Below are 16,703 nucleotides of genomic sequence, written 5' to 3' on the forward strand. Positions count from 1 at the left end.
TGAGTTAGTGTGCGTTTATGATGTGAAGTCTCCAGTTCACCATTAGATAACCTTTGCACTGTTTTAGAATCAAGCTATCTTGATCTTCATTTATTGTTTTCACATTTGTTTGGCCTCTCCTTGGCTCTAGGGGTGTATATTTTTAATCAAATTTTTAAAAATATTCACCATTATTCCTTAACTACCCCTCTCTATTTGCAAATTCCAATTACAAGATCATTAATATCCTTTCAATTTTCCCAAAGCGCACAGTTTCAGGGTTCTTTTTCTTCAGGCATTTTGTGCCTTTTATTTGGGAAATTTTTTGTTATAACATCTTCAATTTCAGGAGTGTTTTCTTCCTCAGTGTGCTTTTAATCCTATCCACTGTAAATGGATAAGAGACAGCTTAATTTGCATATCTAAAAGTTGAATTGGGGACTTTGTACATCTTTGACCATCTATAAAATAAGCTGTCATTCCTCTACCTTTTTGAGAAAATAGATGTGATTCTCGTTTTTATGCTAATTATTATCTGTGTCATTTAAGTTTGTTTCTTGAGTGGTTTTTCTCTTCACTATTAGTGGAAGTGTCCTGCATCTTCCTATACCTGGTAATTATTTCATGCCAGACATTGTGAATTTTATTACTGTTAAATTTATTTGCATTTCTATAGATACTATTGACTTCTATCTGGGCCATTGTTACCTTGGAAACTATTGTCCTAAAATGTTTATTAACTATTATTTTAATACCTCTGAGGTGACTATTGGGACCCTTTTATAATTTGTGAATTTTGTTTATGTCTTGGCCAGCTGTTCCAAGGAATTTAATAATTAACCTTTTCAAATAAGTAATGTGTTTGCTAACTACTTCCAATGTTTACAGTCATTTTGCTGTTATTTTTTTTTAATATTTTACTGATGGAAGTTTTAATGTATCATATGTAAAAATGTTAAAAACTCATCTTCCTGGAAATTTAATACCTTCTTTTTGCTTTAAGATGAAATAATCAATCTATGGTTTCCAAGAAATAGCAAATCTGAATGTGGTCATCTTAAAACAACCTATAAAAGATAAGATGCTAAAACCTTTTTTGTTGTTGTTGTTATTTGCTTCTATAGTTAAATGCCTCAGAAGACTATTCTAAAACTATACTGGAGACATTTGTTTGAGATAAATTTTCACATCTATCCACTGATTATATATAGCTGTGTCATAACTACAGATAAATATAAAGCAATGCATAATTAAGTATTCTATGTGCTATACATTATTCCCTTTTTTTCTTCTTTTGAAACATTTCAAGAAATCACATTAAAGAAAATAAATTAACATATTAATTATTGAGTGTTGGTTCTAGAAATAGGGTAAAATATAATTATATTAATAATAAAGCTAAATCCTTGATGGGTCAATTTCACTGTAAAAATAACTTTGGCTACCAAAATATCATCTTAAATTTTTATGCCTAGAATCACCTAAAATGAGCGACTCTAGGACTATGAAGAGTTTATTAAGCTAAATTTCATGCTATGACTAAAGAATTTTGAGTGGCTATTTTACCTCAGGTGGAACATTGGATTTAAATTGAAAAAAAATGAGGCCATAGTATTTTAAGATATATATACTTGAAAGCATAAGTATTTAATGAAATACATATAAACATTAAATGTTTTCTAAATAATAGGGAGAAAGGCCCTTAAAAACAAGGGAAAATTAAGCAGCACTATTTTAGAAATAGCTTATTTTCATTATTATTTGATCATGAACCCTAGGGTACAGTGTATAAATACAAGTGTGATCACAAATGTCACTTTAAAAGATGAGGTGAAGTAGATGTTAAAACTTACTTTCTCATGTTATTTTATCTTTGTTGCTTTGGTGTATAAACTTCAATCTGTAGAATGACTTTTGACTCATTTCATACTAAAAATACCAATGGACATCAGTATTTAAAAATATTACTGGAAAAAGATGGTGGCCTAAGGCTGTCAACTAAATTCCCACAAACTCACTGACTCTATGTCTCCAAAAAGAGTAATTCCTTTTAAAGAACTGAGGGCTGGTGGAACATTTTCTGCAAAGCCAAGGATGGGGGGACCACATCAAGGAAAGATGGACACAAAATAATAATGAGGACTCCACCACCAACACAGTGACCTACTGCCCAGAGGGATATCAGTGGTGGGGACGGGGTCATCTGTGGTGGACTCAACGATCCTGGGACCCAGGAAAAAATAAGTGGTAGTTTAAAGGGTAGCTAGACTATAACTGAAGGAGATCCATTTAGTAATTCACAGCATCAGACAAAAAGGCAGGGAGCTGCTGAGGTGCCAGTATGACTGATGTTTTGCTGTCCTCCAGTTTCCTAGTGTGCATGGAAGCAGGGTCCTTAGGCTCTGGCCTGCCTGAAAATGCCACCCAGGTGCAGCACACCTGGGCTTGCCCATGCTCCCTCCAACTATCCTGCCAGAAGGACCATGTTCTGTACGTCTAGCACAGTACCCAGACCAGCTCCAGATGACCCAGTACCACATACTTTGGGGGCCCGTGGGCATGTACTTAGACACCCACCCCTCCAAGCCCTGCTTGTATTTCCACCATGGGGACCTTGGCAAAAGCTGCCCAAGGGCCTCTGCATTATTGTTCCAGTCATCATGCCAAAACAGCCACTAAAACAAAGTCTGCACAGGGAATACTCCTCTGTGGGTCCGTTACTTCAAGAATGGGAAAGGTAGCTGTTCTGCCTAATTCATAAAAGCAAACAAAATCATGAAAAACAGAGAAATACATTTTAAACTAAAGAACAAGATAAAACCCCAGGAAAAAAAAATCCTAACAAAAGAGAGGTAAGTAATTTACCTGAGGTAATTGGAAGTAATGCTCATAAAGATACTTTTCATCCATAATTTTCCCGAGTTTGTTTCATAACAACTTCAACAAAGAGATTAAAAATACCCTTGAGGGACTTAACAGCAGAATAGATGATATAGAAGACCCGAGCAGCAACCTGAAAGAGCAGTAAAAACCAAGCTATCAGAATATATATATTAAAAAAAAAAAATGTGACTAGGCTAATGCATCACTGGGATAATATTAACATAAAGCAGAGTAAAATTCACGTTACAGGGGTCCCAGAAGGAACAGGGAACACAACTGTCCTAATGAGGGGAAGAAAACAGACATCCAGACCAGGAGGCACAGAGAGCTGCAACCAAAATGAAGACAGGGAGATTCACCCTGACCCATATTATAATTAAAATGTCAAAAGTTGAAGACTAATAATCTTAAAAACAGCAACAAAAGAAAAAATGGTCAAATACATTGGAAAGATTGAAAACTATAAGCTGATTTCTCAACAGAAACCTTGTGGTCTAGATGGAGCAGAGGATAACTGTAAAATACTGAAAGGGAAAAACTTACAAGAATTCTTGAACAGCACGATTATTGTTCAGAATTGGAGGATAAATGGAGTTAATAATAAACTATGCACCAGGATGTTTAAAGCAGCATTATCGATAACAGCCAAATTATGGAAAGAGCCCAAATGCCCAGTGACTGATGAATGAAGAATATGTGGGGTATACATACATACATACAGTGGAATGTCACCCAGTAATCAAAAAGAACTAAACCTTGCTGTCTGCAATGATGTGGATGGAGCTAGAATGTACTATTGCTAAGTGAGGTAAGTTAATCAGAGAAAGACAAATACCCTATGTTTTCACTCGTGTGGAGTTTAAGAAACAAACAAGCAAAGGGTGGGTAAAAAAGAGAGAGAAACCAGGAAACAAACTCTTAACTACAGAGAAGTAACTGATGGTTACCCGAGGGGAGATGGGGAAGGGGATGGGAATTAAGGAGTGCACTTGTTGTGATGAGCACTGGGTATGGCACAGAAGTGTGGAATAACTATAACATTTATATACCTGAAACTAATAGTACACTGTACGTTAACTAACTGGAACTTAAACCTTAAAAACCAGAGGAGGACCCCAGAAGAAAATTACAGATCAATATCACCAATGAACAGAGATGCAAAAATCCCCAACATTAGCAACAATGAAATTGGTATGTTAAAAAGATCATATACCACATGCAAATGGGATTTATTCCAGGGATGCACAGATGGTTAAACATGTGCAACAAAATGAGGGATAAAACTCATTGATCATCTCAATAGATGCAGGAAAACATTTGACAAAATCCATGCATCAATGATAAACTTAACCAAGTGTATAAAAGGAATGGACCTTAACATGTAAAGTCCATATAATATGAACTCACAAGTACCAACAGACTCAACAGTGAAACGGTGAAAGCTTTCCCTCTAAGATCACAAGACTGGCCCTTCTCACTTCTTATATTCAAGTTGATATTGGAAGTCTGAGTCAAAGCAGTCAGGCAAGAAAAAAAAAAAATCATGCCATATACAGAAAACCCTGATAGCTATGATAAAGAATACTGAATTCATTTATTCTAAGAAGTAACAGGCTACAAAATGAACACAGGCAGAGGTTGCATTTTTCTACACTAATAACCTATCAGAAAGAGAGAGATTAAATAAAATGCATAAGAGAAAATTTATCTGAGAAAGTAAAAGATGGGTACAATACTTTGAAAATATCAAGACATTGATGAAGAAATTGAAGATGTTATGATCATGGATTAGAAGAATTTCTGTATTCAAACATCCATCCTACCCAAAGCAATCTACCGATTCAATGCAATCTCTATTAAAACATCAATGATATTTTTCATAGAACTGAAATAATCCAGAAAGTATGTACATAACCACAAAAGATTCTGAATAGCCAAAGCAATCTTGAGGAAGAAGAACAAATCTGGAGGTATCACACTTCCAGATTTCAAGCTATATTACAAAACCTAGTAAAGCAGTATCGAACTGTCGTGAAAACAGATACATAAATCAAGGAAAATAAAGAGTCCAGAAATAAACCCATCCGTATATAGTCAATTAACATATGACAAAGTAGGCAAGAAGATATTATGGGGAAAAAGTGTCTTCAAAAAATATTGGAAAATTTGGATCACTATCTTATACCATACACAAAGTAGGTTCAAAATTGAAGACTTAAATGTAACCATAAAACTCCTAGAAGAACATGTAGGCATTTAGCTCTTTGCCATGGGCCTTAGCAAACTAAGAAGCTTTAAACACAAAAAGGAAAGCATCAAAATATACAAAAAGCCACCTACTGAATGGGAGAAGATGTTTACAAATCATGCAATCAAAAGTGGATGATATTCATGTGAAAAAAATTACACAAGAGCAGAGGACTAGAAGTGACATTTTTCCATAGAAAACATACAGATGCTCAGCATGACAAATCATCAGGGAAGTGCAAATCAAAACCCACATACTGGTTAAAATGGCTAAAATCAAGAAGACTATCAGGGTTGGGGAGGATGTAAAGAAAAGGGAACACTCATATACTGATGGTGGGAATGCAAATTACTATACTCACTTGAAAAATGGTATGAAGGTTCCTCAAAAAACACAACAGAATGACCGTATAATCAGCATTGGCACTCCTGTATATTTATCTAGAGAGCAAAGAAAACAGATATATGCACCTTATGGTCACTACAGTATTATTTATAATAGCCAAGATAGGGAAGCAATGTAAATGTCCATCAATAGATGGATAAACAAATGCAGTATACACACACACACACACACCAAGACACATACACAATGGAATATTACTCAACTTTTAAAAAGGATGAAATCGGGGCACCTGGGTGGCTGAGTTGTTTAAACGTCCAACTTCAGCTCAGGTCATGATCTCACGGTTTGTGGGTTCAAGTCCTACATCAGGCACTGAGACAACATCTCAGAGCCTAGAGCCTACTTCAGATTCTGTGTCTCCCTCTCTGCCCTTCCCCCACTTATGTGCGCACACGCACACACACTCAAAAATAAAAAAAAAACTTTAAAAACGGATGAAATCTTGCCATTTCAAACAACAGTGATAGACCTACAGGGTATTATCTTAAGTGCAAAAGAATGACATATACCCTATGATTTCATTTATTTGAAATCTAAAAAAATAAACTCATAAATACAAAAAATAAACTATTGGTTAAGGAGACGAAAGGCTTAGAGTGGAATGAAATAGGTGAAGGGGATTAGAAAGTACAAAGTTTCAGTTACACAATAAGTAAGTTATGCAGATATTATACTATTGGCATATAGTCAATAATGTAACTTTATGATGACAGTGTCTAAACTTACTATAAAGACTGCTTTTGCAATGTATAAAAATGTCAGATCGCTAGAATGTTCACCTGAAACCCATAGCATATTGCGTAGCAATAATACTTTTTTAAAAAGTAATTCAGTTAATGCGTTAAAGGTCCCTAATGAAACATATCTGGGAAAAGAGAGAATGTTCAATACCGAAGCACAGCAAACAGTGAAGTCTGAGAGGCTGGCGGGGCAGTGGTTGGGCTTTCCTTATACAACAGAAAGATCAAGGACAAATGGTTTCCTTCAAATGCATTTGGTGCTCTGACCGTATAAGGCTAGATGCTTTATTTCCACATTTACCCAGAGAGTTAATCTTTGGATTTCCAGGTAACTTGTTACAGATGACTACAGACTTTTATAACTGTGAGGCACTGAAAAGGAAGATCTGGGGCACTAGATAAGGAAGGACATGATACTTCATGAATCAGGACGTAGATAATCCGTTTCCACAGTGACCCTCTGGGTTACATTAGACATTTCTTCCATGTAGTTAGTTTGTCACAGTAATAAGATAAAGTTTCTGGGTATATACAACTAACACATCATCATAAGGGAAATATTACCCATTAAGCCAATGAAGGGCCAGCCAGAAGGTTTACTTGTGGTGACAGGGCTCCTTTATAAGTTCAGAAAAGGGAATTCCTAATGCTCAGCAGTTGAGATGTTTACTGGCCCTCCATTTCCTGAAAACTTGTTGTGCTCAAATTATCATCATTAAAGTTTTTACACAGAGGGGTCACATGTCGGTTTCATTCACATTTCACCCAAAGTAAGTCCCGTGATCTCACCTGATGTCAAGGATGCATGAAATGATAATCCTTGATAGGAAGGGCAGCAAATAGGAATACGACCTTCTACATGGGCCTTATTTACTTAGTTGTCTAATTTAAGAATCTAGTCCTAGCGACAATCAAAGATCCTAAGTTGTCCACTTCAATAAATTCTCTATTAGTATGTAGTTTAATAACTCGTATTGAGTGCTTCAATATAACAATTCTAACTGACTTCTGTATGTAATCAGCTTTGTTATAGTAACAACTCCAAAACAACCTAAAACATTACTGGAAAGTAAAACAGTAACTTTGAAAAAGCAATAAACCCAATGAAAACAGTTTTGTTTGGGTTTTCATACATTTTTTCTAAAACATTTTAATATATTATTAATAAAGTACCCTTGCTATAGTGATTTAAAAAAAACAACAACTAATCTTTGATTAGATACATAGCTGCAGTCACCATACAAATTTTTTTGTATCCCATTACTAAATATAAAAATACATTAGGATATTCAAACAATTTCATTAGGCTTAATTGAATGTTAGATTGAGGCAACATTAGAATAATAGAGAGTCATTCAGATCATGGACTTTGATGTTGTGTTAGCTTTTCTTTGAGTTCTTGCTCTAACAATGCCCAATTTGAATAGGTTAAATATTTCAACATTCTTATTGGTAAAATAAGGATACGAAAAACTTCTTCATTGAGTCATTGTAAGAATTAAGTATTTGCCACAATGTTTGCCACGTGATAGATGCTTAATATCATAATATATTGTTGTGCATTATTAATAGAAAATAAACTAATCCCAAAGCCACTCAATGGTAAATTAGGTTAATTTGTAATGGCTATGAGAGAATCATCTGCGGTTTTTAATCTAACTGCCCATCCCTCCACAATCAAGAGTCTGATACACACCCTCTCTGGAGGGACAGACTCCCTCTTCCTTCTGAATGGTTCTAAAAGTCATGAAAGGATAGCACGTTCTATCCTTCAAGTGTGTTGATGAAGCACAAAGTTTGACAAGCCCTGCCTAGTGAATTCTAGTGTCAGCAGTAGACCTTTCATAAAGTAGTTTCAATTGCTTTAAATCCGGATCTCCATTCACTGATAAGAGTGTTTACTGCTCTAGCTCTTACTGTAAGCTCATAATTGGGCCAGTGCCATATGCAAATGTTATCAAAATTAAACTAGAATGGACCGTGCATGTGGTAAAATATGTGCATAAAATACAGTATTAACTGTATTAGCCAAAAAAGTCTTTAGAGATTGTCAAGATTGAATGAAGTATTTCTGAATTAAATTCTTTATCAGGTGGAGAAATTCTATGTATAATAGTGTTATGTAAGGTATTTCAATTAAAATTAAAATCTTCACCGCATGCTTTTGCGATTACATGAAAAAAGATACTATTTATACAACAAAGTAAATGCTTCCTATGGATGATATGCATCGTAACTCAAAAGCCTATATTTAAACTCACTTTTGCATAGCTTTTATCAATGTTTCATTTTACTTCTTTTGTGAAAAAACATTTTGTACTTCAATGTCCTTCCCTGCCCCCGCAAAAAAAATTTTCTGAATAAAGATTTTGAGAAATATCAGTGCCTTCCCATACAGGTTTCAGACTCTAGACAGAAATTTTAGTTTCGAATATATTGTCCCATAAGGAGGCTTGTCATGTAAACCAATGGATGCATCAAACAATGATTCTTTGCACTAATTAACTTGAGTTGACTAAAAATATTCCACAGCATATGCCATAAAAAAGTTGAGAGCTACTTGTCTTATTCACTATCAGTGCCAAGTTATACTTATCGAGGGGCTTTCTGTCTACTAAAATAACATTTTTGCTATGCCTAGAGACACTTTCTATCCGTTTTATGAGAGCACACAAACAAGAGACATCAGACGCTTAGGCAGTGGGTATTTATTCTTCACACGACACAGTTGTAGCCATCTTAATCAGCTATATCAATGTGAGAACATTCCTATAGAACATATTACTGATTATTTTGAAACATGTCTACTCAGCTCAGAAGCACTTTCTTTTTTGATGTGTTCATTTTATTACTTCCTTAAACTATTGGAATCCACTTCAATCTTTATCTCACTGTAAAATAGGAAACATCATCGCTTTGGCACTTGGTGGATACTACCAAAAAACAAAGTTTATAAATGATAGAATGTTAGAAACTTCAATAAAAGCTTTTGAAAGTTAGGTCTTAAAAACAGAGTATTTCAAATTACTTTGAAGGACGTTTCTTAAACAGAGGAGAATTTTCTCCCTCTAGACCTTAGGTAGGTGAAGAATCACCTGCATCAGAATTAGAGTAGAGAATGTCAACTCAGTGATAAGTACTTACTCTAGCTCCACAGTGAGAAAAATCTCTCCTGATTCAGTGATGGGGAATTAGAACAGGAAAACATAAACATTTGGAACCTACAGCAGAAACATCTACATAGGAAGCAGTTGGATTTGAAATGAAAAACAATTTATGTTTTTAAACATAGCTGACTTTTAAGGAGTATGGATACTTTTAAACTTAAGCATCTTGATGAATTTGACTACGCAAGCACAAAGTAAAATGAGTACTGAAAAAGTCATGAATTGGTCTACATAATAATAAGGAAATTAGAGTTTCAAGGGCAATCAGACATGGATGAAGGTGAGAGAAGGGAATGGAATTAGTGAAGTGGAAAAAGGCCCAGCAGTACATGAAGTCAAGGAATAGGGGGATGTTTCAGAAAGTGAGGTGGTTAAGATCATTTTTGTGAAATGCAAGCTGTTCAAGTCCCATTTTTCTTCAGTCGATTATATTGCAATAATGACTACTGTCCAAAATGATTTATTTCTATTTCTAAAAAAAACATTTGGGACTTCAAAATATGAAACAAATTCAGTAATTGTAGAAAGTAGAACTAAATTCTAGTGAGGACCATGATAGAATAGGTCTCAAAGTGCTTATTAGGTATTTATCTAAGGCTTCCTGTGTCTACATGTATGGAAAAGGCTTGAACCAAACACGCCTAGATTTCAAGGGACCAACACATGGTGTTCATGATGAGTTTCATAACAGGAAATAGTTTCCTTTGGTTGTTATTTTGAAAAATAGTATTCAGAGATCAAGAAACTGTGTAATAATAAGGTATCAAATTTGGAGGCATCTATATGAAACCACAAATATTAGAAAATGGGGAATTTACAGAAAGTTTATTAATGTGAGAAATGGCATAAATCCCAAATGATGATCTGATATAATTAGATCAGTTTATCAATTAAGGAAAATAGGATAGGGGGACACACAGTTGGAGCAAAAGAGAAGATCTGGGAAGATTTTTAATACAGATTTTATAGCATCTCTGAACTTCTGTAGTATTTAAGTAACATGTCTAACTGGCATTTGAATACAGGTATTTAGTCTCTTGAGGTATTCTCATGGGGTTACTAATCCTACTCCTTATTTCCTCTTGAAATGTAACAGAGCTTATGTGTTTTTTTTGGCCAAAAATAATGTGATTTTTATCTAAAAGGTGTTGCTAAAGACATTACATTTAATGAGAGCTTGTGACATTTTGCTAAATATAAGAAAAATATATTTTGTACTGTTTTATTTTCTTAATTGCCAATAATTTCCCCTGTATTGTTTGAAATGCTGTGCTCTCTTGCAGTGTGATTCATGGTGACAACATTTTTATGTTAATTAAACCTAGAAGAGGAGGAGTCCAAGCTGGTGGTATAGAAAGATCCTGAACTCACCTCCTCCCATGGACACACCTAATCTACAGCCACATATGGATCATTTCCCTCTGAAAATTAGATGATCTGTTTGCCACAACAAAGGATAAAAGAACTACACACCAAGATGGGAAGCAGAGGAAGACACAAATTAAAAAAACAACAACCCATCCCTGCTATGGTGACAAGTAATAGGGAGGACTCTCACTGGACAGATCCTTCTTTCTAGAAGAGTGAGGGATTGATGCCCTACGTCAGGCACCTTAGGCCCCTGGACCTGCACCAGAAAGATGAGCCTATGGAACAACTGGCTTACAAAGCCAATGGAGCTGTTGTAAGGAAGTCCCAAAGTGCTATAGGAAACTGGGATTCCCATTTTACAGAGGGCTCATGTGTAGTCTTACTGTTCCCAAGACCCAGTGGAAAACAAAACAAAAACAGTTTGAAGAGTACTTAGACTAAATGTGAGGGGGATTTATTTGCTGATCTAGGGGGCATCAGCTAGAAAGGCAGCAAACAGTTGAGATGATCCCCAGAGAGGAAGGTGCTGGAAGAAGCCATTGTTGCACTCTCCACATTACCTGCTAGCACAGGTGTGTAAGCTTGAACAGAGAACCCTTCCACTACCTTGATTGGAGGGGCTGGGGTGGGCTATCACTGCACTTGCTGGGGCAGGCAATTGTGAGCTCTTGCAGAGTTCTCCCTAGGTAAAATCTGCTGGCATGGGGAGTTGTGACACTCCTCCTACCCCGATTCAAGATGATAAGCATCAGAATTCATGGCATTCTCCCTCTCCCAGACAAGCCAGCATCCACACACTCAAGACATTTGGTTGCTGCCTTCAAGAAACTGACAAGCATTCCCCCACCCACTGCACTCCACAGTTGCCTTGCTAAAGCCAGCAGAAATGTGCAGTCCACACCAGGGACACCCCTTCATTACCAGGCCCTAGTGTCCAGTAGGCCTGGCATTTGAGAACTCCATGGGACTTTAACAATTGTAAAGAGTACTTGGCAAGCCACTGCCCATAGGACAATGCACAGACAGTAGACTGAACAAAACTCATTCTTTTATGAAAAAGGCCTATTTACTTAGCCTGATACTGAAGGCTAAAGGAAAGGCATTGTGTTTTCTACACACCTAGAAGCAAAACAGGTGCTCCCAGGGAACATCAACAGGAAAACACCTCCTTGCACACTCCCTTGGCCTAGCTACAGATCAATGAGACTTCCCAGGAAAGTGCTTATACACTTCTGTGGAGCAATGAGTCTTACTAATGTCACATAAGGCCCATTTCCAGATCTCCTGGTCTGGAGATCAACAGATAGTATAATCATGATCTCAAAGGACTGTATATGTTTGTGTGCTTTAAAAGTTTCTGCCAGAATGTCTGGCTTCCACTTAGCCTCAACATAAGTGCTACATAAGATTCCTCTTCTTGGATTACTGACAGGTCTTGGCACATCCTTAACAATGGGAGCTTGTCCAGAATAAACCAGGTGGTTTAGATAATCACAAAGGCTGGAGAGACAACCAAGAGCTAGGGCAAGGTTGAATGAAAAGCATGAGCTACACAAGGCCACAGCTTCAAGACAAAGAGATACATGTTGCACCTAATACACTGAAACAGAGTCCTGCAAAATGAGGAAACAGATAAATATACACAAAACAAAGAACAAGATGAAACCTCAGAAAAAGACCTTAATGATGTAAAGGTAAGTAATCTACGTGATACACATATTAAGTAATGGTCCTAAAGGTAGTCACAGAAGTAGAAGAATGAAGAACACAGAGAAGTTCAAAGAGAGAGAAAACAAAGTATTTAACAGAAGTGACAGAGCTGAAGGATAAAGCAGCTGAACTGAATAAACTAGATGAGTTCAATAAATTGGTGACAAGGAAGAAAAAGCAATGGAACTCACTCAAAGAGCAAAACAAGAAAAAAAAATTAAGGAACTACTCGGACTACAACAAGTGGAACAACATCTACAGTATAGGGGTCCCAGAAAAAGAAGATAGAGAAAAGGGCAAAAAGCTTATTTGCATTCACAATGGCTATAAGCTTCCCTAACAGGGAAGGAAACAAATTGAGGAATGTCAGAATCCAGGAATGTCAGAGAGGTCTAAGTAAGATGAAGCCTAAGAAAGCCACACCATGATACATCATAATTAAAATGTCACAGTTAGAGAATCTTAAAGGCAACAAGAGAAAAACAACCTTTTACATATAAGAGAAACCCAATAAGGCTATCGGATTTCTCACTAGAAATTTTGCAAACAAGAAGGGAGTGGCTTGATGTATTCAAAGTGTGGATAGGAAAAAAAAACAAAAACAAAAAACTTCTAATGAAAACCACCACCATAAAATGTAGGGGAGATTAAAATTTAGAGTTTTGAAATGTGTTCAAATTTAAAGTACACTTATCTTTACGTAGGATAATATATGAAACCTCATATAAACTATAAAGCAAAAACTTATAAATACGCAAAGAAAATGAAAAAGGAATCTAAACACTAAAGAAAGTCATCAAAGGGGAAGAGAGAAAAAAAGAAACCAAAAAGAACCACAAAAAACAAAAAAACAATTAACAAAATGGCAATAAGTATATACCTATCAAAATTACTTTAAATGTAAGAGGACTACATGTCCCAGTCAAAAGATATAGAGTTGCTGAATGGAATTTTTGAAATAAGGACACACACACTAAAAAAGATATTCCTTGCAAATGGAAGTGAAAAGAAAGCTGATGTAGCTATACTCCTATCAAACAAAATAAACTTTAAAACGAAGATTGGAATGCAATACAAAATAGGCAACTACATACTCATAAATGTTGTATCTTCTGACCAAATTGAGCCTTTTATCAATATATGCACCCAACATAGAAAGACCAAAATACATAGAGCAAATATTAACAGGCATAGAGAAAATGACAGCAATACAATAGAACTAGGGAATTTTCACACCCCATTTAATCAATGGATAAATCAACCTCATATGATACATTAGACCAGATGGGCATAACAAATATGCACAGAATATTCCATCCAAAGCAGCAGAATACAAATTCTTTTCAAAGAGCACACACAAATTCTTCAGGTAAGTTACATGTTCAGGCACAAGTCTCCATTTTCTAGACTATTGGAGAAAAGTCTCCATTTTCTAGACTATTAACTCCTATCAAGTATCTTTTCTCCCGTGAGGGTATGAAGCTAGAAATCAATTATAAAAGGAAAACTGAAGAAGAAGAAATTATAAGAAGAAACATTAACAACTACTGAATCATAAAAAAAATTAGATAATTTTTAAAAACACCTAGAAACAAAACAGAAATAGGCCATACCAAAACCTATGGGATTTAGCAAAAGCAGTTATAACTAGGAAGTTTATAGTGATACAAGCCTACCCCCAAAAAAAGAACAGAAATCACACATAAACAAATTAAACTTTACATGTAAAGGACCTATAAAATAAAGAAGTAATGAATTCCAATGTAGTAGAAGGAAGGGGATAATAAAGATTAGGATAGAAATACATGATAAACACACTTAAAAGATAGTAAAAAAAGATCAATGAAACTAAGAGATAACTTTTTGAAAAGAAAAATAAAATTTACAAATCTTTAGCTACATTCACCTAAATAAACTTCAAAATCAGAAATGAAAGAGAAGTTGAAACTGATACCAAAGAAATAAAAAGTTTAAGAGACTAGTATGAACAATAATATAAAATAGAAACCTTAAAAATTTACAATTTTCCAAGACTGAATAATGAAGAAATAGAAAATCTGAATAGACCCTCCCAGTAAGCCTAACTCCAGGATCACATGATTCCACTGGTAAATTCTACCAAATGTTCAAAGGAAATTTAATATCAATCCTTCTCAAACTCTTCCAAAAAAGGTGAAAACAAGTCAAAGCTTACAAACTCTTTTTAATAGTTTTTTTTTAATAGTTTTTTTTATACCAACCTGATGTTGGTTGGTATAATACCAAAACCTGATGACATTCCAAAGTAACAAGGCCAAAAAAAGCAAAAATCCCTGATGAACACAGTTGCAAAAATCCCTATTAAAGTATTAGGGAAGTGAGTTCAACAGTAAATTAAAAGAATCATAAGCCAAGATCAAGTTTAATTTTGCCAGGGATGCAAGGAAGTTTCAACATCCACAAATCAATGTGCTATACTACGTTAACAAAATTAAGGCTAAAAATCATGATCATCTCAATAGATTCAGAAAAGCATTTGACAAAACTGAACATTCTCTTATGATAAAAAGCTCAACAAAGAACTTTAGTTCAACATATTAAAGACCATATATGATAAATGCAGATAATAAACTCAACAGTGAAAATCTGAGCTTTTCATGAGATCAGGAAAAGAAAGAGATGCTTACGATTGTCACCATCATTTGAGATACTATTTGAAGTCCTAGCTGTACCAATTAGGGGAAAAAAATAGAAGCCATCTAAGCTGGAAAGCAAGAGAACTGTCACTATTTCCAGAGGACATGACGCTATGTATAGAAAACCCTAAAGACTCAACAAAACTGTTCAGAATAAATGAATTCAGTAAAGTTGCAGGATACAAAATTAGTATTTTTTCAACTTTTTATTTATTTTGAGAGAGAGCTCACACATGAGCCAGGGAGGTGCAGAGAGAGACAGAGAGAATCCAAAGCAGGCTCTGTCATGTCAGCATGAACCGTGGGATCATGACCTAGGCCAAAATCAAGAATCAGACACCTAACTGATGAGCCAGCCAGGTGCCCCCAGAATTAATATTTTTTATTTTTTATCTTACTTAAATCCAAGTTAGTTAACATATAATGTAATAATGGTTTCAGGAGTAGAATTTAGTGATTCATCACTGACTTATAACACCCAGTGCTCATCCCAGTAAGTGCTGCCCTTACTGCCCATCACCAATTTAACCCATCCCCCCACCCAACAACCCGCCAGCAACCCTCAGTTTGTTCTCTGTATTTAAGAGTCTCTTATGGTTTGCCTCCCTCTGTTTTTATCTTATTTTTCCTTCCCTCCCCCTATGTTCATCCCTTTGGTTTCTTAAATTCTACTTTGGAGTGAAATCATATGGTATTTGTCTTTGACTAATTTTGCTTAGCATAATGCTAGGTCTGTCTACGTTGTTGCAAATGGTAGCATTTCATTCATTGTTTAAATATTTACTTATTTTGGGGACAGCACAAGTGGGGGTGGGGCAGAGAGAGAGAAGACGACAGAGGATCCAAAGTGGGCTCTGCACTGACAGCAGAGAGACCGATGTGGGACTCAAACTCATGAACCGTGAGATCATGACCTGCGCTGAAGTTGGACGCTCAACTGACTGAGCTTTCCAGGTGCCCCAGGATTTCATTCTTTTTGATCACTGAGTAGTATTCCATTTTGTGTGTATGTGTGTGTGTGTGTGTGTGTGTGTGTGTGTGTACACACACACACATACCCCATCTTCTTTGTCAGTTGCACATCTGGACTCTTTCCATAACTTGGCTATTGTTGATAGTGCTGCTATAAATATTGGGCTGCATGTGCCCCATTGAATCAGCAACCCCAAAATTACTATTTAAAAATTTTTTAATTTAAAATTTAAAAAAATAGGTTATATTTCTGTATACTAACAATCAGAAGAAATTAAGAAAACAATCCTATTTATAATTGCAATAAAAATTACATGGCACCCAGGAATAAATTCAAGGAGGTGAAATATCTGTACACTGAAAACTATAAGACATAAATAACAGAAGTCAAGGAATACACATAAATGGAAAGATATACAGTGCTCATGGATTAGAAAGATGAATATTGTTAAAATGTCATATTATCCATAGCAATCTAAAGATTCAATTAAATCCCCATCCAAGTGTTTAGGACATTTTCCACAAAACTAGAACAAATAATTCAAAAATGTCT

Source organism: Panthera onca, chromosome B1 (genome assembly GCF_046562875.1).
Source record: "Panthera onca isolate mPanOnc1 chromosome B1, mPanOnc1 haplotype 2, whole genome shotgun sequence".
Lineage (NCBI taxonomy): Eukaryota > Metazoa > Chordata > Mammalia > Carnivora > Felidae > Panthera > Panthera onca.